At 43.3% G+C, this 16,944-nt stretch overlaps 2 long non-coding RNA genes across 2 annotated transcripts; both read right to left on the bottom strand.

The window, feature by feature from the left end:
- Nucleotides 1-2,011: 2,011 nt before the first annotated feature.
- On the bottom strand, nt 2,012-11,653 carry LOC134155229 (uncharacterized). The gene is made up of 2 exons (XR_009961469.1): nt 11,096-11,653; nt 2,012-2,210 (listed from the first exon to the last, which is right to left on the bottom strand). It is a non-coding gene; the product is annotated as an uncharacterized LOC134155229 (long non-coding RNA).
- Nucleotides 11,654-12,424: 771 nt separating this feature from the next.
- Nucleotides 12,425-13,973, bottom strand: LOC134155263 (uncharacterized). Its single transcript, XR_009961480.1, has 2 exons — nt 13,864-13,973; nt 12,425-13,193 (listed from the first exon to the last, which is right to left on the bottom strand). It is a non-coding gene; the product is annotated as an uncharacterized LOC134155263 (long non-coding RNA).
- Nucleotides 13,974-16,944: the final 2,971 nt, after the last annotated feature.

Genomic DNA, 16,944 nt, shown 5'->3' with positions numbered 1-16,944 from the left:
CATGCACTCAGACTGCACCCTGCCTAAAATAGGGGTGGCTCGTCCAGCTGGCTGGTGTGTACTCTGACGCAGGCTGGAGTAAATGGGAGTGAGGAGCACATGGAGCCGGAAATGCCTTAACTCATTAAATTATTGGACTAAAAACACACAGCAAATTATTTCTGGGAACATCTGAGTTGTAACATAGGGTATGCATTGCCACGTCCAGGACCATGTATATGAATGGTTATGTGTATATGAGCAGAGGCTGTCTCTGCAGGATGGACAGTCTCTGGCAGAACTGGCCCACATGGGTAAACTGCAGTGGAGATATTTCCTGGTCTCATTCCAGCTAGAATTTGCAGGGTTTGGCATTTGTAAATGGTTTGCCTCGTAAACAAAATATATGTTCTCTGAAGACTGTAGAGAGACAACAAACACGGAATTCCCTCACACCATTTGCAGTTGCCACTTTAAAAATCAAATATGATTTTTCTTTCCTAATGCCTTTTGCTTGCTGATCCTAAAGAAATATCCAGAGAAAGGCCATTAGCAATTTAAAAGAAGATACAGTGTCAAGAGACTATTATACGTAAGTGCACTAAGGGGAATTGGGTTCAAACACTATTCTTATTCCTCAGATCTCATGAAATTCTTCCTTCTCTCTACCAGCAGCGTGTGCACATATAGCAGCTTGCTGTGAGTTACATTAATGTCTGACTGCATGGAGCTTGTCTGGCACAGAGAAATGTCTTTACTGGGGGTGGAGTCAGGCAAGGGTTTTCTAAAAAGGCCTGTTACAAGAGGAAGAGGGCTGCAGCATGGTTACCATTTGTTACCATAGTATTTTAAGATCATGCTGTATCCTATTAAAAAAAGTTTCAAAACTAGTGGCTCAGCCATTGCTGGTTGTGTGCTAAACAAGCCATACCCTCAGACTGTACCCTGCTAGGTCCTCCCAACAACATAGTTTGTATGGTATCATATAAACAGGGTATGCATCTGGTTGGTGACTGTCTTCTAGAGTGCCTGCTAGAAAAGCAGTGGGGATATAAACAAGAAACTCCACAAACTTAAAATGACTCTGTGCTACTGAGTCATGGATGACACTGAGCCACAGCATTCCGTATTGTTAAAGTGGGAGCTAATAAGTATTTACTTCACAGAGTGTCATGGTTATTAATCGTGAAAAGATTACACAGCTCTTTGAAGAGGTAAACTCTGTATCAATGCTACCTATTATTATCAGCTGTGATGCTATCAGCCTCTTGTAGGATCAGGAATAGGTTGTTTTTCAGAAAGTAATTTCTTTTGAAGAGGTCTGCCACCATGCATTAATGAGGTGTCAGTAACAGTTACTGTTCTCCTGGTGATTTTGGGCTTCCAGTCAACCTGCCATCTCATGAGCTGTTCAAGTAAGGGATAAAAGGGACCAAGGAACAAAAGCAGCATTGAGGTTACAGTGATGTGCCTGACAAGAAAATTGATATTTGTAGGAATGCTTTTGAACTGACTTTAAATATTCACCATATATCCATTCCTTGAAGCTTCTTCTAAGCACTGACAGTGCATTGCTCCACATCCACAGTGTGCTTCCAAAATCACACAATCAAATGATTGCTGGCTGAGCAGGCTTACATGCTCAGCATTATATGTCATGAGCGTGCTGCTGTCATCCACCTGAAATACAGGCCCTGTGCCAGAAGCAGCCTGTGGAAAAATTGGAGACTCCTAAACCTAGCTAAGCTTTGAATCAACTGGGAGTTTTTGTTTGTAGCTTAGGAAAAATGAACTAGCAGTACTCCACCAGTTGCTTGAAAATTAATTCTAGGGCTAATCTTTGCTCTTCTTCCAACTCGTACACCTTCTGTGTATCAAAGCTACATAGAGAAACAGATTTGTGTTGAACATTTGGCTGGTATTTAGGACATGGATGGTATTTGTTGAGGTATTTAAGTGCCTTGAACAACAGAGTACTGATTGAGGTATTTGGTGAATTCTCAAGCATAAGGGATACATGTGCATAACACAGCATGATTTTTATTCTCTTATTGCAATACCAGAACAAGTTGTGAAGCTCAGGACAGCTGTAACTCTGCTGGAATGCCTGCAAAGGTCATGTGTAATGTCCACTAGATGGCCATGGCATTGCTCTTCAGTATCCCTGTAACACCCTGGACTTCACCTGCTTGAAAACCAGGCAGCCACCTCTTAGACTAAATGGAAGGGTTCTGGCAAAAGATATTAAAACAAAACAAAACAAAACAAAACAAAACAAAAAAAAACAGAAAGAAAAAAATATTTTAAAATCTCAGCTGATAAAGGCTTTGTGACACAAGGTTAGTTACTCCACGTTATACACTGAAAGCTTGTAAGTGCTGAGCCATTTCAAATGAGAATGTTGTTTCTTGGTGCAACATGTACAAGCACTCACCCTTTAATCTCTGATTGACAGCTCTTAAAATGTACCGTCTGCACAGATCTTTCATGGCACAATAGGTAGTGTTTCAGTATTGTCTTACAAGTTATTTGAAATCATGACTATGATTTAAATTGGAATTTATGTACAGTGCATGCAAGATAGCTTGGGGTACTGACATGCCTGTTCAATGAGAGTCTATGAACATAAAAGTTTTCTGGAGAAGTATGGTTTTCTAACAGATTTTGCCCAACAGCACAGAAGGGTTCACGTGCAGCCCTTGACAGATGATATTTCCTCTCAGAATAACTGTTCTTTCTTCCACCATAGCTAAAATTAACCCCCCACACACATACCCTCCCCCAAACACTGCATCCCACCACCCAACTCAGCCCTTTCCTCAGAGCAACCAACCTTTTATTAATTTCTTCGATGCTGCTTCAGCATTATCCTAATTCAAACCACTATTCTGACACTGCCAGCTACTAGTCTAAACATTGACACCTACCAGGAGAGCAAGTACATGAAGGTCTCTGTGCAGAGGAAGGAAAGGACCTGGGTGTGTCCATGTGTAGAGACAACTGCAGCATCTTGGCCATCCCCATTCTTCTTTTATTTGGTCCTGTGTTTTTTTATTAGATTCATTATATAACTAACCATGCTTGTGGATCATGGCTATGTGGCCGGCCCTTGTGTATGTATCTGCTAAATGTAAACAACAGCCCATAAACTGTGCTGAAATTTTGCAGAACTATACCCTTCATGGTATAACCCATAACCTTTTCACAGCCTTTATCAGAGTAAAGCCAGAGGTGGGGAGACATAGAATAAGCAGATTATAGGACTTCTTTTGTTATTTATTTCCTGTCTGATATATTTCTGTAAGTACTACAGCTGCACTGCTCATTCCAAGCATCTCTTTAAGTAGAAGGGTATGCTAATATGAACACTAAGAATGTTGTTTCCTTGCCTTTTTCCATGGAAAATGTTGCCTCCACCAAACAAAAATGATGACAAGTCTCTGCATCTGCTGGGAATTGTAAATTAGTACTCAGCTTGCACAGTGTGATCACTGATAAAGTACATTTGCTGAGGTAATATAAGGTCCCTTGACAGTGCTGGTGATGATTCAGGCTTTTAGGCATTTTTCTGCAGGTGGGTCAATAGGAATGTTTTGCCACCAGAGGTCCAGGGTTGCCTCAATTCATGTTTAGAAGCCTAATTTTTTTGGTTCCTCATTTGAAATCTTAATAGCTCATTGGACAGTGAGGGAGTTCTCTTGTTTGCAGATGGAAGATTTTCTTCCCATGTTTTCTGTTTTCTCTCTCTGAGAGGTTTGCAGCCAGAGAGCTGACATTTAGATATGGGATAGCAAATGCTTCAGAGCACAACACTATACTGTGGTACCTCCATCGATGCCTCTGAGACCAACCCCATCTTACCTTAGATTCCTCTGATGATTACTGTTCTTGAATTAGAATAACCACCATGATGGTCCAAAACAAAATAAAGGCTCATTAGCCAAGAAAAAAAAAAACGAAAAAGAAAAATTCTTGATTTTCCAAGACATGCAGCTGAAGTAGGCTGGAATTAGAATCGCAGAATCATTTAGGTTTGAAAAGACTCTGGACTTGGCAGTGCTTCCTCTCCATGCTCTTTGCTTCATGTGCTAGTTTCCCCTTGTACCTCCTCCACCTCTGTCTTCTTGCCTCCTCACACTGTCACTTATGCTCGGAATACTTTGCCAGCCAGTGAGTTCTGTGCAACTTTACTTCCCCTTTAAAAATCATACTGAAAACTGTACCTTCCAAAGTTGCCCTTGTTATTGCCAATAATTAGTATCTCTTTGATTGCACTCCTGGTATTGCTTTGAATTGTACACACTTCTGAATTTTGTCTTTGATCTTGTAAGGAAGCTTGAGGGTACAACTTCTTGCAGGATTGGTGTTCTGTATTATATATTTAGGACGGCAGGGATCCAGCCTTGATCTGAGCCACTTTGGTAAATGCCTGTGTGCTCTGGCCACAAATGGTGTAATACTCTGTGCAACGGTGCTAAATAATTTAATCACTTTTAAAAGTCAAAGTTTGGTCTAAAATATTGTTATTGTTTTATTTTACAAAGTTGGGAGATTCTTTCTTAGCAGGCTTTTTTATTTAATTATGCAAGAATTATAAGTGATTACTTTGTCTTTCAAATAACATTGTGTTCTTTCCTTACACAGTTATATGGTATTAAATATCCATGCTTTTCAGCTTCCAGCTTTAATGTTATTTCTTAAAAAAAAAAAATAATCTCAGTAGCATGAAACTGCTTTAAATAAAAGTGTAATTGTTCAACTGAAGCAGGGGAAAGCATCAGGGTTTTGTACAATGTTTCTGTGAACACACATGTACGTGTATGCGCACAGAATAGACTGGTACCCAAGAGAGCAGCATATACATTTGTAATCAAATCTCGCTTAAATTTTTAACTTGTTCCTTCTGTTAAACATGCAAATATTTCTGTTCTCTTTGCAAATTCAGCCTCTCTGCTCATTACCAAACCTTTCAGAAAACATATAAGCCGACGTCTTCCCCTGATCAGGCTCTTAATGTGTTTTGTGTCGTCTTTATTTAGACTGTAAATTTGCTGAAGTAGGAAATGTCTTATAAAAAAACAGCTAAACCGTCTCATTTCACATCCAAATTCTTCTCCCGTACCAGCTGTGTGTGTTTGCCTAGCAGCAAGTCTTCTGTTAATGAATGACTTGTTCTCATTAGCTTGTCAGGCTGGATATGTAGCCTGTAGTTCCCACTCATACAGAGCAGCGCTCCTTCCCTTGTAGCTTCTAGTAAATCAGACAATGAGACATACAAAGCCTTGTGTCTCTGAGCCTGACCTTTGTACTTGTACTCATTAACTAAGACAGAATGCCAAAATAAGGTAACTAGCTGCTGGTTACATGTATTTAACCTAAGTGGAGTCCTATGGGCTGCTTGGTGCAGGGATTCTTGCAGGCTTTACTATCACTTTACTTCTAAGCCCTCTTTAAAAGAGAGGGAAATGGCAGAGCCAAAGGTGTTGCACTTGATACATTTCTTCTGTGAAGTTGAGGTCCAGAGTTGGAAGTTTTAAAAATGAGGCTCTGAGCAGCTTCATTTAACTTTGAAGCTGTCTGTGCTTTGAGCAGGAGACTGGACTAGATGGGCTGCAGTGATCCCTGTAAACTAAAATTCTTATTCTAGCAAAAAGTGAGTTCACCTGCAGGTTTATGCACCATTTGGAGCATAAACTAAGACTGTCCTCTAACTAGGCTGAATTGGTTACAAAAGTCATAGGAACTGAATATTTCTGGAATGCCTGTCTCTCCATCTGATTTGCATAAAATAGGCCAACAGGTTCTGAAGTTATTGGGAGGTAAAAGACAGCTAGGGAAGACAGACAATCCCTTCCCTGCACACATAGGACAACTGTATAAGCCTTGTTTTCTTAATAAAATCTTTCTTCCCCTTATCTTTGTGCAGAAAACTTGTCTAATGTTCATCTAATGAGGCCTGAAGTCATACTACATACTCCCAGCTGCAGCCAACCTGAAATAATATGTCCCCAGAGCCAACAGCACATTTCATACAGCTGAGGCATTTACTGTGCAATCCAAACTATGCAGAGAAGTTGAGACATTTAGGAGTGAAACCCAAGCATCTTCTTTCTGATAGTCAGAGATTATATCGTTGTGCTCACACGAGCGTGTGTTTAAGTCTGCCTGGTGCCTTGTCTGTGTCAGCAGACACAGGAGTATGTCTATTACCTCTGTGTCGTCTTCAACTTTCTCATATCGCAGAGTGACAGAAAGGGGAATTTGACCTCAGTGTGCTAGAGACCGCCTGGCTGTCTGCCTTTCCCTTTTTGTCTACTCTTTCTTAGGATGCAGTCACACTACAAAATTACCTTGAGTCATCAGTCTTGGAAGTTTTTCCCATGGGTTGCTTGTGATAAAGGGCAGACATACTAGACACATTACTAACCTGTGCTGCTAGGGAAGGCACTAATAAGGCATGAGTCCACTGTGGATTGTATGTGCTTCTGAGATTTCCGTCTACCTGAACCAACACCACATCCCTCCCTAACATTTCTTCTGCAAGGGAGCAGTCCTATAGCTTCATTCCACAAAACTTGCCTGATTATCCGAGAGTCTCCTTTAGCAGCCATGGCAGCAGATTAATCTGTTTCCCTTTCTCCCAGTTTGCAGAGAACACACCTATCTTTGTCTGCTTTTGATGGCCCTGAAAAACATTACTTCTGTGGTCCCAGGAAAGAGCTTTAGAGCACTTCTATTTTCTGCCTCACAGGGAAGCAGGAACTGTGAAATCACCAGCATCCTCTGTTTGTATGTTCCCTGGAACTGTTATACTGTGCAGTCTGAAATAGAGATCCAGCCTCAGGGATTTGCTAATGATGCATTCAGTCTCAGCATGGCACATGCTCATTCCTGGGGAGTTACTGAGTTAGCATTTATAGTTCTACACCTTTCCTCTGAGTAGAAGAAACCCGCTGATTTTCCCTTAGCACTGAGGTCTTGCGCGTTGGATTCTCTTCTCATGACAGCTTACTTGGAATGCCACCAGAAATCTTTCAGCCTGGATCCTTTCTCCTAAAATCACAGACTACAGTAGCATCACACCAGTGATTCTCCCATAACTTGGTGTCTGATTAGCAGGGAACAGTAAAATGAGGTCTTATGAGATGCAATTTCAAAAAACCAAATACTTATGCGCTGAAGGTGGGCGATTGTTGCTGTGGACACTGGAAGCCTTTTGCAACTGTGAAAATTAGCTCACAAATAGGAAGCAATAAGCAGTCGGTCAGGAAAGCACAAGTGGAAAAAACCTGGTGAGTGACCACTGCTGTTTGCTTCAATGGTACTCTTGTGGGTCCCTACTGTAGAGAAATGGCAGTCGTAAAGGATGAAGGGAATTCACTCAGGGCTTACCCTGTTCTCTGGTTGTTTTGTCAATTCATGTTTCTGCAGCCACTTTATGCAATGAGGGAATTTTTTTGTGTGGGCAAGGGTTGCACTAACAGGAACACTTTTACTATATTTCATACTAACTTGCTAGTGAAGACAAGACCTCTCTTGCATGACCTACATGCCTGAACTCAGAATCCCTCCCCTGGGCCTGCCATCTTCAGATTTAAATCCTTTAAACAAGCTCAAGTTTTCATCTCCTCATCCATATTTCCAAAGCATGTAAGCCTCAAGGCACTAGGCCAGTAACGGAATAGTGCTAAGCACAAAGATGTTTTTATGACCACATCAACTCAGTGCAATACAGATCAACTGCAGCAAACCCTGCAGATTGCTTCACCTCCCAGTGTAGTTCCATTATAACATCCCATTTTTGCCAGTCCTCAGCTGATAGCAAAACTCCTCTTTTGGCTTTGTAACTCTTTGCGGTTCTGGGTTTTTTTTTTCACTTTCAGTGAAATGCTCTTGAAAGCTGCCAGAGACTTGGCTGTGACAAAGATCTATCTGAATTTGGGGTTTTGGAAGACTTGTCATGTCTTTTAATAAGCACTGCATTGTACCAAGCCTGTACATTCTTTACTGTTCTAGTTGTTGCTATGGCCAGAGGTGCCAAGTTTCAGTCTGAATCTTTTGAGAGACTAGACAGAAATCTCGATTTTCTTTCTTTCTGCTTAGTTCATGCTCCTGGCCCCTACAGTGTTCTCCCTTCACCGTTACCCAAAACTTCTTTCCAAGACAGGAAGGCTGGAAGCCCCTGCCCTCTCCAGTCCCTCAGCTTGTATAACCAGCAACGGTCTCTCCTTGCCCTGAATCATTGTGGCAAAGAAGTGAACACATGGATGGATTCCCTCTCTGGCTAGGTGTTTGCAAAATCAGGGAGAGGCAGAAAGGAACAGATGGGAATGGCCTTAACAGAGAAGAGGGAAGTTTTTTGCAGGGGAGCTGCAAAGGCATGGCATTGTCAGTCCATATCAAGCTTGGAAAAGGGTCTTGCAGAAGGGAGAGCAGCAGGACACACTGCCTCATTGCCATGGAAACAGCCAAAAAGCTGGCTGGGCAGATTTAGAAATGTCTCCTGCTTGGGACTAACTTTCAGAAGATGTCATCTATCTTCACAGAGATTAAAAAAAGGTGGAAAAGCGGAAATGTCCAACACTGAAAGCTGAAAACGTGTTTTTCTTTCTTAATCTACAATGGAGAGTCAATCTTCCATGGCTTTATGAAGATATTTTTTCTCCTCTGAGAAATACATCCTGGTTTTGATGGGGATTATTTTTCCCCATGTCTTCATATTTTTGGGGATTTTTCATTACAATGATCAAACACTTCTGGCATTATGATTCTGGCTGTCATTTTGATACTCTAGATTTCTCCATGGTGCTCACTATGTCTTTTGCAAGCACATTTGCTACCTATGTGATATTTCTCTGTAAGATCTCTCCTTGATGGCCCTAAGGGTCTCATACTCCCTGAAAGAGGCTGATCTGTTCTCAACATAGCACCTCAATGTTGCTTTTTTGCCACATGCCTTTCAAATCCAATTGTTTTCCCACAGCCTCATAATGTTATTTTGAAGACAGTCTAAAAGATTACAAATATATATATATTACAGCATGTGTATGAAATCCCTGCCTTAAGAACATGCTTCTGTTTCTACAAGTGGGGAGTGGAGAAAGCTGTAGAAGTCTCCCACATTAGAAAAGTGAAAAAGTTGATTACTGCACATAGAAAGTTATTAGTCCCCATAAGCCCTTTGCAAAGTAGGACTGTACATCTGTAGACTGCAAGCAACTGTTTTGGAAATCACCCTGGACCAGTCATTCCATAAGCACTAATTCTCTTCCATGTCCATCATCAGGTAGTGCTGTCAACAAAATGGTAGAAAACGCTTGCAGAGTTTTCTCCACCTAAGCACCTTAGTAGCTGTGGAGAGAACAACAGCAAACTATTTTGTATTTACTTAGGGGGGGAGAGAAAAAATGCACATTTTTATGAAATATGAAGAGGAAGAGATTACTACTACAGAGTAGTGAGTTGTCATAAAACTAGGTGTAAAATGTCTCCTTTTCCACCTGCTGTGTCTTACCTCCACACAGAAGGGTCCCACCTGCCTGCATAGCACAGCTGGCAATCTGTGGAGTCACAAGGAACATGTACAGTTGCTACTGTAAGAACAGGAAGGAGATGCTGGCCAAGTCCAGTGCTGAGTTTCCACAAAAATATTTAGAAAGCCCTTATATGTGGGAGAGTCAATATGAGTAACTAGACCTGTTTGTTCTGGAACTACCTCTCTGAAGTCACTCTTCCAGGGCTGCCTGCCCATTTAATGCTGTACATTCCTGCTGAAATAACTTCAGAGACCAGGTCAATATTTTCATGCAATTTTAATAAACAGCAGAATATGCTGCAATATAAATCTAAGATTGGTTTGAGGTAGTGTCACCAAGTAATGATGATGATATATAATGTGGTTGGGACCCAGGTGAAATTATTTCTGAGCCTAACAGAGAGAGAAAGCTGGGATGTTGCAGAGGGTGAAGAAGAGCAGGAAAAGACAGGAAACACAGTTCAGCTTAGCAGGGCTAGGCAATAGTTATACCTATACAGATTCAATCTTTCATGATTTGATGTTTACAGATTAGAAGGATCTACTTCTTTTTAAATATACTGAAGAAATAACTTCCTCAACTTAAATAAAACCCCAACGATCACACCAGCCCAGCTGCAAGATTCATTCCATTACTTCAGAGTGTTAGGGAAAGGAAAAGTTATTTGTTCCTCAAAAAATAATGCAAGTTTCCCTTTTCAGCAATGGAATCACCACAATTAAGTTGGCTGTTGCACCTCCTGGTCAACGATTATTTTAGTTCTGTGGCAAAAAGAGATGTGATGTTTGAGGAAGGATACCGCTGCCCTCTGCCGGGAGAGATTTCTTTCCAACTGCTTCATCTTCCTGCAAAACTTGATTGCTTGGAAAGTAACTCGAAGTGGGGAATTGCTCGCTGGAGTTTTAATTCCTGCTGCCTCTGTCTTTCCTCCGAAATTTGCTGAATCTGTTTCACCAAATATTTTGAAAATTCTGCGCCTCAGACAAAGTAAAGAGGAGCAAGGGCAAATACATACAAAATATTAACATGCTGGTAGCAGGAACTGTGAAAATTTGAACTGGAGATTTTAAAAAGCAATCTTTATGATGTGTAAACACTTCAGGCATCCTCAACAATATCTGCTGATATCTGCTGGAGCTAGTTTTCGGTTTTCCTGCCAAAATTCAATCATTCATTACCAGATCAGGCTAAAACCCTCTACAGTTTCTTAATTCTATATATATGTGAAATTATATGTGTATATATATATAAAATTATATATATATATTTAACTGCAGCACTTGCCTAACTGAGCTTTGGCTTCAGTCGTACATCCACACCATTTTTTCTGGTTATGCAGAAATTGAAGCTCATTTTACTGCTTCATTTATAACCGGCTTAACATTACAGATCTGACATTACTGTAGTTCTATTGTTTCCGGTTAAGGAAACACTAAGTGAAACATGTAATAATGTTTTTAACCACGTGAGGGAGCTATTTCATTTATACATTAGGATGTTGCTATTGCGAGTACATATTGGGAAATTATAAACAATAAATAACTTTTATACAGCTTATTATAGGATACATCACACTTTACAGACACACGTGAAAGTATTAAGGCTCTTGTGTGACTGAATTTAAATCCCACAAAGAAGTTTTAAAGGAATTAACCATTCTGGTCAATAAACGCCAGCATCAGAAACAGCCACAGCTACTTATTCCCTGACTGACTGACAGCAAAACTCTTAAAATAGTAAATAAATTAGAGTTACTAAGAATTAAGAGTAGGCAGAGATAATCACATCTATTTTGCAGCAGTGCAAAAAATGACAGGAGAGAACAAGACCAGGCACAGATTTTCTAGTAGGGTTGTGAAAGCCTCAACTCTCCGTCTCGCTTCCCTTGCCATCCCCACCTCTCCATAACACAGGCCGGTACAGGCCATGCGGCTGCCTCCCCAGTGCCTCTCTCGGCTGTACACACCCCCCCACCCCCCAATCGTAGTGGGGATATATCTGTCCCCCCTGGGGATCACAAAAGCATTAACAGCAAAGGGTTTTCTTTATGCTCCCCCGGAGCTGATAGGCAGGCTCAGGTGCATCAAGAATGTCTACAATCACCAAAGTGATGGTACATAATGTGCACATGAGAGCTGTAAATTGCACCAGACTACTTGGGGAGGGGTAGTGGAATAGAGAAAGACAGGGAGGAAGGAAGGAGGGAAAGGAAGGGAGGGAGGGAGGGAAGGAAGGAAGGAAGGAGGGAAGGAAGGGAGGGAGGGAGGCAGGAAGGAAGGGAGGGAGGGAGGAAGGAAGAAAGGAAGGGAGGAAGGAAGGAATCAGGGAAATAAGCAGTGCTGCAGAAATCAAGTTGCCTGGCACTGTGGGTAGGTGAGAGCAAGTGAAGCTGAAGCAAAAAGTTGGGGTGCCGGGGTTCCCATGTCAACAAATGGGAAAGACCACATGCTGATTCAGCCAGGAGTCCTTAGGAACGGTTGTGGTTAGGCAATCACTGGGCGATGCAACCCATAAGATTAATAGTACAACACTAAAAAATCAAGATTGCAATCACTGTAGTGACAAGCAGAGTAAATGATGTAGCTGATGAAACAGTGCAGCAATTTGGACTGGTGAAGACACAGCAGATGATGGGAGTGAGTGGCAGGTAGCAGAGGCAGCAATGCCTTCTTCCAGTTTCCTGTGTAAAGGATGGAAAGAAAGGTAAAAAGAAAAGCAAACTGACTAACTCTGAAGGTTACATGCGTTTTACTTTCTATTAAATGTATCTTATGTATTCTATTAAATGTATCTTACCATCCAGAGTTAGGATTTTACTAATTTGATGAAATAGTTTCTTCAACAATTTGTTGAAGTTTAGGAAACTTTTGGATGTGTTGTTTTTGGGGGGGTGTGGGTTTTGGGGGTTGTTTTTGTTGTTGTTTTTCTTTTTCACTTCCTCACAGAGCCAATGGTGGCACCACAACACAATTCAGTGTAAACAGCACACCATTTTCAGCATGCAGGCACCAGTGATCATGTATAGCTTGATCTGAGAGTATCTTTCAGCAGTATTCTGTTCAAATCAACATCTTCAGAACAGGGGTAAAGTTATGTGAAAATTCCTGGTGCAATCATCATGCAGCTGGTCACGTTTCAGCAATCATAAGATTTTTTTTTTGTTTTTTTTTTTTTAACAGCTTTAATATTAAGCAGGATCAAGCAGGAGAAAGATGGGTGATGGGATAATAGTGTGAAACACACACTGCAAACTAGATCAGACTTTTTCATTTGGTGGCTCTGCTCAGAGTCCCCATAGAATATTTAATATAGACTAGTTCCAGCAGTCACACATCTAAAAAGAGTCTGTCTCGGGTGTCTGTTGGTCAAAACAAATTTGTTTTATTAATGGGTCTGATAAGGTGACGTGATAGAAATGTTTTAATACTGCATTGTAGCTTTGCCCTTTAGTTTGGGACAGCGGCTCCAGGTGCACCTGGGTACATATTGTGCACAGGGCAGCCCTGAAGTCATGCAGGGAAGGGAAGACACGCACTTGGAAATTAGTGGCTCAGCTCTGACTTTGGGAAAACTTCCCCATTTACACGGTGAGATGCAGCTACTCAGAGGTTACTGGAGTTTGTTCAGCGGTGACGTGTTCCTGCGCTCCTCTGACTCACCAGCCGTCACGAGCTGTGTCTGACCAGGGAAACAGAGAAAGCGAGGGTGTAAACCCCAGCCTTTTGCCCAGTTCCGACCCTCTGCAGTACAGGCTGGGACTGGGAGGACACCCCTCTCCAGCCAGGCCCCTTCTCGGCTCCCCCCTTGCTGGTGAGCTGCAGCTCATGCTTCCCAGGGTAAAACTCGTGAAGGTGAACACCCCCTGCCACAAAGCCCCACTTCTTGGGGGACAGGGGTTGCTATTTAACTTGGCAGGCACTCCATTTTTACTTCCCTTCGCAAATATTTCCCTCAGTCCCGTAAAGCCGTTTGAAAGAGCCTCACGGGGGGAATGCGCGTTTGTACCGAGCCCCGGGGGAAGTGCTCGATGAGAAAAACCGGGCTGTTCCCTCTGCGGACGAGCCGCTGGCTCTTCCACAGGTCTGCTAGCCTTGACGGCTGTGTCCTCCTCCCAGTTCCCTGCAGTAACTTGTCCTTGTGCCGGGCGGTGTGTGGGGAGGACGGGGGTCCTCAGAGCACGGTCAAGCCTGCCCGTACGTGCTGGGATCTCGGGCTGGGGGGCCGCGGCTGTCCGCGTCACGGGGGCCAAGGTGCACCGCTCCCCCTGCCCCGCTTTTTACCCCAGGCGGGCGGGCTCAGAGCGCAGGGACTGCCCGCCCCGCCACGGCGGCTGACAGGAAAAGCTCACCAGCCAATAGGCGGCGGCGCCGCTCCCCCCTCCCTCTGCGCGGTGACGTGTGCGAGCCCCGGGAAGAGGCCCCTGCGCGCGGGCGCGTGGCGGAGGCGGGAAGCGGCTGCGGGGAGTTCAGCGGCTCGGTCCCCCTGAGGTGACGCTCCCGCGGGGTGAGGGCGGCCGTTCCCTGCCCCCGGACCGGCCCGGCCCGCGGGAGCCTGGCCGCTCGGCCCGCCGCCCCTGCCGGCTTCAGGCCCGGCCCGACCCGACCCTAGCGGCACCGGCGTCCTGCCGGCGCGGTGCTCCTACTGGGAGGGGGTTGTGTCCGGAGCGCTTTCGCAGGGCCGTGCGGCTTGGGGAGGGGCGCAGCGCCCCGCGGGCCGTCCTCAGGGCTGGGGTTTAGGGGAGGTGTCGGGGGGGCGTGGGTCTGATTGCTGGCTGCGGGCACCACCGCATAACTCTTCAGCGCTTGTTTCCAGGATGTTAGTGGAGAAGGTAGCTGACTTACGGTCTCAGGTGTGCTCCGAGTCTTGGCAGTGCTTTAAGCAGCTTCCATTGTTATCTGCGGGTTTGGAGCTTTTAATCTTTATATTTTCTTTTCTGTTCCTCTGGTTTTGCACGTTGCCGATGGGCTGTGGAATGACCTTAACTTTGCTGTGGTACCAGCCCAGTGTGCAGAGAGCTCTGCTGGTACCGAGCATGTAGCACACCGGCTCTGCTAGTTGATGTTATGCCCTGAGGGCAGAAGGAAAACCTTGGAAATATGAATGGTGTTTGGGATATGGTTATTAGTGTAAGCGCTTTTGGAGGTAGAAGATGTGCCCTAACTGTGCTTTTGAAATGCAAAGATTTACTTCTTATAGCTTGTCTCCTGAGGCCTGCTTATAATTACCAATGTTTCAAAAGGGGAGATGGAGAAACTCAAGGTTTCTGAGACCTTTTACGAGTACCGTAACGCAGTCATGCCTATGAAATCAGGGAGTTTCTGCTGGAAAATCTGGTAATGGGATGTATCTGTGGTCCTGCATGTCCTGCAGGTGCTGAGTGGGGGAAGGAAGGACTAGTGAAGGAAGGTGAGGGGCAGTTTCTTTTTGTGATGGTGATAGTAAACGTTTAGAAGTTATCCTGGCATTGTGTCATGATTGATTTAGTTCTAGCAGAGATTAGAGGGGAGGTCTGATGCCCTCTGTGTGCACTGATGTGCTGATGGTTGCTTAGGTAATGTTACACCTCTCATCATATGGTGACTAGACCAGGAGAATGTTTTCACGTATTTCCCCTAGAACTGTTCTTGTTTTGATGTGAAAAATCTGAAATTAGTACCTCTTTAAGTTAATTGCTTGAACATTCCCCCCCTCCAAGGCATGATTTTTCTTTCCCCCATCCTGAAACTATTTCTGATTTCTTTCTGATAGTCTTTTAGTGAGATACTCTTAACAACTGTGCACTGGAGAGAAGGGAGTGCCTTCTCCTCTTGAAGGTGATGAACAGTGTACTGAGAATTAAACTTGTGACTGTGTGTTAGAGCTGGAAAACCTGTAGCTTTAAGAACAGATGTGGCTCACAACAACTTGGAGGAGGAGACAGTGGAGAGGCTCACTTAGTGGCCCAAGGAGTAGCTTCTTAGTGCATGAATTTATAAGGCAGCTTCATTTGTCCCTTCACTCTTCTGTAGACCCTATTGTGTGACAGAGTGATTCATTCTTAGCCTTTGTTAGGATTTGGGGCATCTCTTTTCTGTTAAAGCAGGAAGATTGAAATGCTTGCCTGTCCAGCATCTCCAGGTAGTTGCAAGCCCCAGGTGGGCAAAATAATCCTTTGCTCTAATGTGATTGTGGGAAGGCTAGGAAGTGGAAAGAGTAATGTCTTCATGATGGTGACAGATGCATGTTTAAAGGCAGGAGCATTTCAGCAATAACTGTGTGTGGAGCTGGTAGGAAGTGGGTATGTCCTGCCAGCTACCTTTTTGTACTGGTTAGTATGGTTACTGCAGGAAGATTTATCACATTCTTGCTTTGTTCTTTGTTTTTCATGTAAGTATTTTTTTCATTATGTAAAATACTATAGTATGTACAATAATATGTACAATAGCTATCTGGTGTTGTACAAAGCCAGCTGGGAAGTTTGCCATTTTTATGGTCTTTGTTTTAGTTTGTAGTCCTGGCTGTGATCTCTTGAGATGGAGCTAAGAGAGGCCATGCTGCCAGAAATGGTGTTGGTGATTGAATTAGTGATTTGTTGTTTGGTGTTGCAAAAGGGTTTTTCCTCTATATGCCGTGATGCCTGAAAGGAAAATGAGAGACTGTTCTACTAGAGAGACAAACATAGGAAGTAGAGTTCTGAAAACGTCTGATCATGTCTTACTTCCCTTTTGCAGAAGTGCCAGCCTCCTATTCTGAGGAAATCCATCCTTAAGTAATTCTGTTCTGCCGTCTTAGTTTTCCTGCAAGTGCATGAATTTTCCTTTCCTGTCTCTAACAGCTCATCTGTGCTGGTACATGTATTCTGTTCACTGGCAGCAAAACACGCGTCTCAGAGTTTGTGCCAAGATAAAATATATCAAAAAGAAGTGTTAGTTTGAAACTGGTTACATACGTGCCTGTGTGGGTTTCTGGAAGCCAGTACTTAAGTGTCCCTGGTTGTAGCTACATCTGAGAGCTTCTTGAGCTGAATTTCCTGGAGAGTATGCTGGAATGTCCATTTGTCACCATATTAGAATCTCTTTCTTCCCTTTTCATTAATTAAAATTTTGGTTTCAGCCTGGCTGTAGTGCTTCAGGTGTTCACTACTAGCAACCCTATCCCCAGCAGTGACCTTTGTAATTGAATCTGTTGTAGTTCAAACCTGATTTTCTCTTCCTGCTTTTCTGTGCTTTGCAACACAACCATTGTCTGGCCAAGCAGAGCACAAGGATCTATTGAGGAAGCTCCTCTTTCAGTAAGAACTGAAGACTTTGTCAGGAAGGGGCTTGACTCAGGCAAAATAATGTGGGTGATTCTGCAAAGCAAACCTGCCAGATCTCTTGGAAGACAAATTTTTGTCTGACCTGACTATCAGCGTTTGCAAAGGTGCTTTGGCTTATTAAAGATTTCATGA

This window comes from Pezoporus occidentalis, unplaced genomic scaffold (assembly GCF_034315485.1).
Source record: "Pezoporus occidentalis ecotype Australia unplaced genomic scaffold, CSIRO_AGI_Poc_V1 ctg76, whole genome shotgun sequence".
Lineage (NCBI taxonomy): Eukaryota > Metazoa > Chordata > Aves > Psittaciformes > Psittacidae > Pezoporus > Pezoporus occidentalis.
This window is presented reverse-complemented; position numbering and strand designations above follow the sequence as displayed.